This window comes from Petaurus breviceps, unplaced genomic scaffold (genome assembly GCF_028583685.1).
Source record: "Petaurus breviceps papuanus isolate PSGF00001 unplaced genomic scaffold, PetGlider_PUasm1.0 91041, whole genome shotgun sequence".
Taxonomy (NCBI): Eukaryota; Metazoa; Chordata; class Mammalia; order Diprotodontia; family Petauridae; genus Petaurus; species Petaurus breviceps.
The window spans coordinates 32806748-32815151 of NW_027187400.1; positions in this window are offsets into that span (position 1 = coordinate 32806748).

Here is an 8404-nt window from a genome sequence, read left to right on the forward strand (position 1 = left end):
GCACCCCACCATACCCAAGGGGGCTGCCAACACAGGTTCCTAGATCTGCCTTTCTAAAGGAAAGCAACTCAAAATGGGTTAACAATCTTGCTTTAATCAATCAAACATATCATTGACCTAGTTCAGGGGGAAAAGTCAGCACCCCTAACTTCAGAGTATACAGACAGCAGAAGTTACAAGAAGACAGAGAAATAGATCAAGCAGACAGGCCTCCAACTGTCTGACCATTACATCCATACCTAGTCAGTTACCAGAGAGGGAAGCATCAACATCTGGATTTTCAAAGGGGGGCGGGGGGGGACTCAATAGCTGCCCAGAGTCTCGTCTGATCAAATCATACAACACTTCTCAAAATGAGCCCCAACACAAAGCCTCACATCAGGGTTTATATAGCCTCCTGGCTCAGAGAATGTCACAACCCTCTTGACCCACTGCCCAATCACAAAGTATCTCCTGAGAAACAAGCCTCCTGCCACAGGCTCCAGGTGCACTTAATCCTATTAAAGGGTCTAGGGGCAGGGAAGATCTTAAATTCCCATTCCCATAACACTAACCCTATCTATCATAATTAGATATATTATCTGCCTCATATATGACAAAGTTGCTCCAGGTTCAAGTTGCTTTGTGTGCATTCATCTACTCAAATTTATAGCTCATAAGCCCCCATTGGTATGCTTACCTGTATTAGCCAGAGCACACAACTAGTCCAGAACAAATATAGTTAATGAACATTAGCATTATATGGAAAGTAGCAATAAAATATTTCCCATACAATCCTGGGCACAGCTTCCCCAAAATTCACAAGCCATCAGGGGAAATAGTGAACATGCATGAGGAAAACATGTAGAAAGAACATGTGTAGGGTAGTCACAGGTGAAAAAAATGTTTTGGAACCAGCTGGACTGTTTTCACCAATTTTGACCCTTTCCTAAGACTTCTCATATCTTCCCTCAAAACTTTTTCAAAATTAACCATTTATTATTATCCCTCTGACTGAATCTAGTAGCCAGGCACCATACTATGTGTTCCATGTCCAGAAAGCTGTGACCAGTCTGGGAAAACTTGAGCTGATTCATTCTTCCTTCATGTCCCCTTTTCATTGGTGGTTTTTGAAGTTATCTTTTGACATGGCGAAATTTCCAAGGGCTTCTCTCACTCTTGCTTTTGATGCTGAGAAATCACCCAGAAGCCTCTTCTGTGTTCTCCAAGTTGCCAAATTGCTTTTGTGAGCATTCTCCCACCTTGACTTCAGGGTTCTGTGACTTCAGGCTGCTTAGGAGCTCAAATGCCACTCCCTTAAGGCTTTATATTGACCTCTATTTTTTTGTTTGTTTTTTTAACTCGGTTCCTTGTCACATGTATCAGTAACACATCCAATCTGTGACTCAAAGTGTTCCTCCCTTGAGGGAAGTATATCTTCCTGTGAGAAGTTGTTATTGCTTTTTTTTTTAACTTAGGGTAGTAAAGAACATGAACTGGGAATTTTCGAGATCTATAAATGTCTTCAGCTAGTCCTGATCACACAGCTAGGTATTACAGTGGATAGAACCCTGGTCCAAGAGTCAGGAAGACCTGACATTTGACTTCAGAAATGTACTAGCTTTGTGATCCCAGGGCAAATCACTTAATGTCTTTTTGCCTCAGTTTCTTTAACTGTAAATGGAAATCATAATAGCACCTAACTCACATAGTTATTATGAGGATCAAATTAGATAATATTTGTTAAAGCACTTGAAACAGTGCCTGGTACCTAGTCAGCCTTTAATAAATATGTGTTCCTACTTCTTGAATCTAGACCAGAGCTGGGGAACCTGAAGGCTCAAGGCCACATATGGCCCTCTAGGTCCTCAAGTGTGGTCTTTGGACTGAATCCAAACTTAACAGAACAAATCCCCTTAATAAAAGTATTTGTTCTGTCAAACTTAGACTCAGTCAAAAGGTCACACCTGTAGCAGCAAGCACCCCAAGCATCCTCAGGGTTTGCTGCCCATACAGGTTCTTGGATCTGCTTTGATAAAGGAAAGCAACTCAAAATGGGTTAACAAGCTTACTTTAATCAGTCAAACATATATCGTTTACCTCATTCAGGGGAAAAAGGTCAGCACCCGAACTTCAAAGTATACAGGCAGAATTATCAAGACAGAAAGAGATCAAGTGGACAGCTTTCAAACTGTCCAACCATTACATCCATACCCAATCAACATCTGGGTTTCAACATCTGGGTTTTTCAAAGCCGGGAGTGCTCTGGACAACAGCTTCTCAGAATCCACATCAAATCACATAACACTTCTCAAAGTGAGCCCCCAAAACAAAGCTGCACATCAGGGCTTATATAGCCTTCTCCTGGCTCAGGGAATGTAACAACCTTATTGACTCACTGGCCAATCAAGAAGTATCTACTGAAAAACAAGCCTCCCACCCCAGGCTCCAGGTGCACTTTAGCCTAGGGGCAGGGACCATTACAACACCCGAGGACCTAGAAGGCCATATGTGGTCTTGAGGCCACAAGGTCCCCATCCCTGATCTAAACCATCAGTCTCTAGATACTGTTTCTATAATTAACTACTTTGCCTCTATATAGTGTCTTCATATCCTCAGTGAGAGGTCTACTAATCAATTTTCAAGTACTCTCTAAAGATTGTCATTGTTGTTTTAACCCAGAGATTTTTAAATCAGAAATTTGCTCAAGTATTTTACCAAAAAAATTCATTTGTCTGCTAGTATCATTTAGTAAAGATTTCCTAGTTCCCCAGATTATCCATAGCATCTCACATAACATTGTCAAGATACTTATATCCTAGGTCATAAGTCAATCCTTAACTAAAAGTCCTCTGTGTAGATCTAAGGGTAACATTTTATACCATTTCTCTGAGATTCAGCAACCAAGTTACCTAACTTTACTCTCAATATACACACTTATACTACAAAGAACAGTATGCACACAAATATATGCCAAAGTTATCTTTAAATTCTTACTTGAAAAGGAAACAGCACAGAAAGCCTTATTGTCTTAATTTTAAAAATTTTAAAACTTAATTTTCCCCCAATAGATCCCTGCCATAATAAGGTGTTCAAGATATGGATCTCACATAAACTCCTAAAATATGGCACCTATGGAAATGCCTACTTTATTGATGGATTTATAAAATAACCCTAACCCAACTGCGAGAGACTCTGTCATTCTACATTTTCCAAAGTAATAGCTCATGAGCCCCCACTGATATATTCACCTTTACTAGGGATTCAGAGGACACAAGTTTACAGCAAAGATATTCAAAGTCTTTAGCTGTTCCTGACCCCACAGCTAGGTATTACAGTGGATGTTAGGGAAGAGTCATAATCTTCTACCATGTCCATACTTACGTTAACTTCTCCCACAAATATGTATTCCATTACTTGGGGAAAAGATTATTTGTAAGAAATGCATGTGGTCAAGTTTTATATGGAGCTCCGGCAAGGATTTGCACATGGAAGTACATGTATGATGTGAACACATGAGGCAAGAGCACATATTTAGAGGAGTTCATTAATGGGTAACATGTATAACCTAAGTATAGGCACAGAAGGGGTAATTTTCATCTGTCATGATGTTATCATCACACTGGTCTTGTCTAACTTTCCCCCAGTAGGTTTCTTGTCAGATGAAGTACCTTCTAGATAATGTACTTTCTTACAGGATGTGTAGTCTCTGACAAACACTTAGTCTCCGGCATTGCTTCTCCCACCAAAATTTCACATGACTGCTACCTGATATTTATCCATTGGTCCAATAGTTATTGTTGGTCAATGCACAAGTGGCTGTGAAACTTCTCTCTATTTTCAGCTTCTGGCTGCAATTAGTCTTTAAATGAAGTGCTCTCCCTTCCTCATAGGAGGATGAATGGATCCAGTTGCATAATTTTAGTTTTAAGTAAATGTATTCTCTGTTACGACTCTTTTAAAAATCAGAAGCTCTTAACATACCCAACCATTAGACTAGAGGAGAACACACCCTAAAGAAAATGTCTTTCTGGTTGTTTAATTTTTGAGAAGTCTTGTGTCTTTATGGCAGCCTATCTAGAAGGGATTTACCTTTCCAAAAGATTTTTTTTGGAGGGGAGAAGGCAAGCAATTGGAGTTAAGTGACTTGTCCAAGGTCACACATCAAGTAAGTGTGTCAAGTGTCAGAAGCTGCCCCCAGAAGGGGATTCTTTGCAGAGGTTCCAGATTCAGAGGAAAAAATTCATTCCCAATTGCCTAGTGCCTGGAGATTCAATTCTATTTTTTAATTATATTCCTTTGGCACTGAGCCTTCTTTCTTTGTGAGATACCTTCCCCTAATTTATTGCTAGAAAGTCTAGTTGGCTTTCTTCTTACTTTCTGGTAGTTATACTATATCTAGTTACTATCCCTCTAAAACAGATATCCTTAAAACCTGGGGTACATGAGCTTATTTTTTTTTAACATTCAATAGCTATTTCAACATAATTGGCTTCTATTACAATCCTGTTGTTTTACTTTTTGCATTAAAACATCATTCTGAGAGAGGATCTGTTGGTTTCCCCAGAAGGCCAAACGAGCCCATAACATAAATAGATTAAGAACCTTTCTTTTAGGGGCAACTAGGTGGCACAGTGGATAGAGAACTGACCCTGGAGTCAGGAGGGCCTGAATTCAAATATGACCTCAGATACTTACTAGCAGTATGACCCTGGGCAAGTCACTTAATCCTGATTGCCTCCCTTCCCCCTCCAAAAATAAAAATAGAAGAGAACCTTTGCTTTAGAATGAACTCTTCCAGAAAACTCCTAAAAACTTTGTTTGGGATCCCCTGGTTTCTCAATTCCCAAACTCTGATTTTACTGTAACCTCAGAGGCACAGGGCATTTTAATAACGTCATCCTAATTTTCTCTTTCAAGGTAAAAATTTCTTAAAGACCATATATTACTTGTTCAGTATTTATAATGTTTAAAGATCTCCTTATTAGGATGCCACTTCAAACTCTCTCTCTCTCTCTCTCTCTCTCTCTCTCTCTCTCTCTCTCTCTCTCTCTCTCTCTCTCTCTCTCTCTCTCTCTTTCTCTCTCTCCCATACTCCCATAGAATTTCAGAATTTAAACAGATTTCACAAGTTTCCCAATCCAACACATTCTAGAACAAAAATTCTCACTACACCATCCCCAACGACTGGTCATTCTACCTCTACTTGAAAATCTCCAGTGAGAGGGGGTCCAATATCCCCTAAGGCAACGCCTTCTACTTTTTGACAGTTCAAATTACTGGGAATTTGTTCCTGACATCAAGCCTCAATTAATTTCTTTTCAACTTCCATCTATTTCTCCTCTTGAATCAAAGAGAACAAGTCTACTCTCTCTTCTAAATGACATTCCCTCAAATACTTAGAGACATCTGTCATGCCCCACCCCTAGCCAATTTTCTCTTTTCCAGACAAAGCATTGCAATTTCCTTCAACCATTCCTCTCATGGCCTGAACTCAAGGTGCTTCACCAACATGATTGTCCTCTCTGGCTACTCTCCAGTTCATCTTTCTGTGATGATACCAATTTTGACAGAACAAACCACTCTTCTTATTAAGGGAGACATTATTCATAATGGGAAGATGTGGTCCATTTTAAAATTTTACCAGTCCAGTTCATCCCAACATATAATATTCTAACGTCTGCACTCCCAACCCCAATGCCTCCTTCAGGCTCCACTGAGCACAGCAAATCAGCCCCCATATTCCTGAGAAGCAAAAAAAAAAGCCTTCCTTCATTCATCTCTTAGAGGGGTCTCCCCAAATTGATGATAAACTTGGAGCAATCTTCCTTCCTTGAGATTTACAAATGTGATCAAAATAAATATGGTCCAATTTAAGAAACAATAAAATAAAAATGTTTTGATGAATAAAAGACTGAAAAATCATAAAGGAACCTAGGGCTAATATGGCAGATCTCATTCTATAACTCTAACCTTTCAAAACAGCCCCATTTTCCCTCTATTCCCCTCCTCTAATATTTTCCATATTAACTTCCTATTTTAATTTTGTCCCCCATTTTGATTACAGAAGGGGAAAATGAGAAATGCTCCATTTACAAACAAATCTTTTTAGTTATATAATTGCTTCAGATGGCATCCCATTTTTTTTTTTTTTTACCACCAAAGGATTCTTACTTGAGCAAGGATTCAATTTTGATTCTTTCTTAAGGGATGGCTGTGTGTTATAAAATCCGAGAAATAGTTTTTTTTTTCATTAAATTTTACTCTCCCCTGCCCCATACACACACACACACATGCACGCACACACACACACACACACACACACACACAATGACACAGAAAATACTCTGATATCTCTGGTAAGAGTGGTATAACCTGGGGACTGTCTTCCTGGACACCCAACTGAAGGCTAGAGACAGGTTGTCCATCCAGAAACAAACTCTAAAGATAGCAAGAATCATTTGAGGTCATCTCCTCTGTCTTCTGCCTCTGGGCAGGATAACATTTTGGAAAGACATTAAGTGGATTATTGAGGCTTACTCTCCAAAAATTGCCCAGGAGAAGCCTTCAGGGCTTGGAGTAGAAATAATGGGTAGAATGAACTTCATTTTTGCCTCAATTCTGGTCTCCATGTGTGATATTCTAATAGGGGACTGAATTCTGTGTGAGATCCCTGACCTCCCCCCCTCCTTATTTCCCTCCAAATTCTCAGCCCTTTTTCAAGGGTGTCCAGGTTTATCTAATCTACCCTCCTGCATCCAAAGAGGATATTTCTTAAGGACTCTAGAAGAAGATAACCAGGACACTTGTACTAAATGCAAAATGGCTGAAAGCCCAAAGATTTCTTTCTTTCCATGCTGACTTCCACAGGCTTTCTGTCTTCTCTCTCTCCTAAGCAGATGAATTTATTCAGGGAGCAAGTGGTTGTTTTTTTTTTTCTTGGTAATTTTTTAAAATTTCTTTTGCTTCTACATCATTTTCATTTCTAAATATAACTGTCCCTCCTACCAAGTCATCCACAATGATAACAATAAAAAGAGAATAAAAAGACTTCCAGAAAAAACAGCCAATGCATCATTAAAGTCCTACATTCTATAAAATGTTCCATACTCATTGTCTGCCACTTCTGCAAAGAAGGGAGGAAGACATGTTTTCTCCTCTGTTCTTTGGACAGGCTTGGTCATTAGCTTTACACAATCTTCAGGTTCAGGCTTTTGTTCTTTCCATTTACATGATTTTACTCATTGTATTTATGACTTTCCTGTTTCTGTTTACTTTCACTCTGCATCAGTTCTTACAAATCTTCTCATATATCGCTGAATCTTCATATATATCAGTATGAAGAATGGGAAAATAGTCTACGGAGATGAGCCAGCAGCTCTCAAGGGAAGAAAATCAGGCTATCAAGAAGATGTGAAAAAATGCTCCAAATGACTAATAATTAAAAAATAAAAATTAAAGCACTGCTGAGTGTGCACCTCACATTCATAAGATTGGCAAAAATTACCCCTAAAACTCAAAATTATCATCATTTGCAGTACTGCAGGAAAGTAGGAACATCAATGCACCAACTGGTGCAGCTGAGAATAGGTGTGACGATTCTGAAAAGCAATTAGGAATTAGGTGGTGTTAACCTTTAAAAGTTTGGTTAAAGAAGACAAATAGTGATATACAGTTATTTAATTTTATTTCCTTAAAACTAGAGAACTTACACATACAAGGAGCTAGAAGCTAAGTTCTAACTGCCTAAACAACAGATTCAGAAAGCTTAAATACACTTTAGAACCATCCCTATTCAGGGTGGCTATATCACACAAATTTATGATCTCCATAAATGTTTAATTATATGAGAAAAGAATTTTCTTAATTGAATAGATGGTAAATACAATAAAATAAGAGATGACAAAGTGTCCACTGAAATAATGACTCAGGATATCTGTGTTTTCTTTACCATTAACTTTCCATGACATAGTATATGTCGAAAAAAAATGTTAAGATAAGAAAAAGTCCCATTACTCAAGTTAATGCCTTGAGTTAAGGGTCCCATTCTTAAGGGTCATAAAGTAAGCCTCATCTGGCTTTCTTGCCATAGGAAGAGGTATTCTGTGAGCTCACTTAGAGATCAAAGACAAAAGCAGTGTGCATTTGGAATTTATGATCTCAGTATGTCTCTGTTTTCCTTCTGTATGGAGTATGTCCCAAGTTTGGGGAAATCCCACTTCCAGGCTTATCTGGTCTCTGGTCTCACAGGAAAAGGCATTTTTAAAGCAAAGCAAAGCAGTCTGTTTGATTAATTCAGACTTTGGCCAAAAATATGATATTTAATGATTATAAGTGGGTAGTCAAGAAATTTTTGCATGGTAAAAACAAAACACATTTCTGTATCAGCAATGCCATATTCACAATGCCTATAGAGATTACAAAT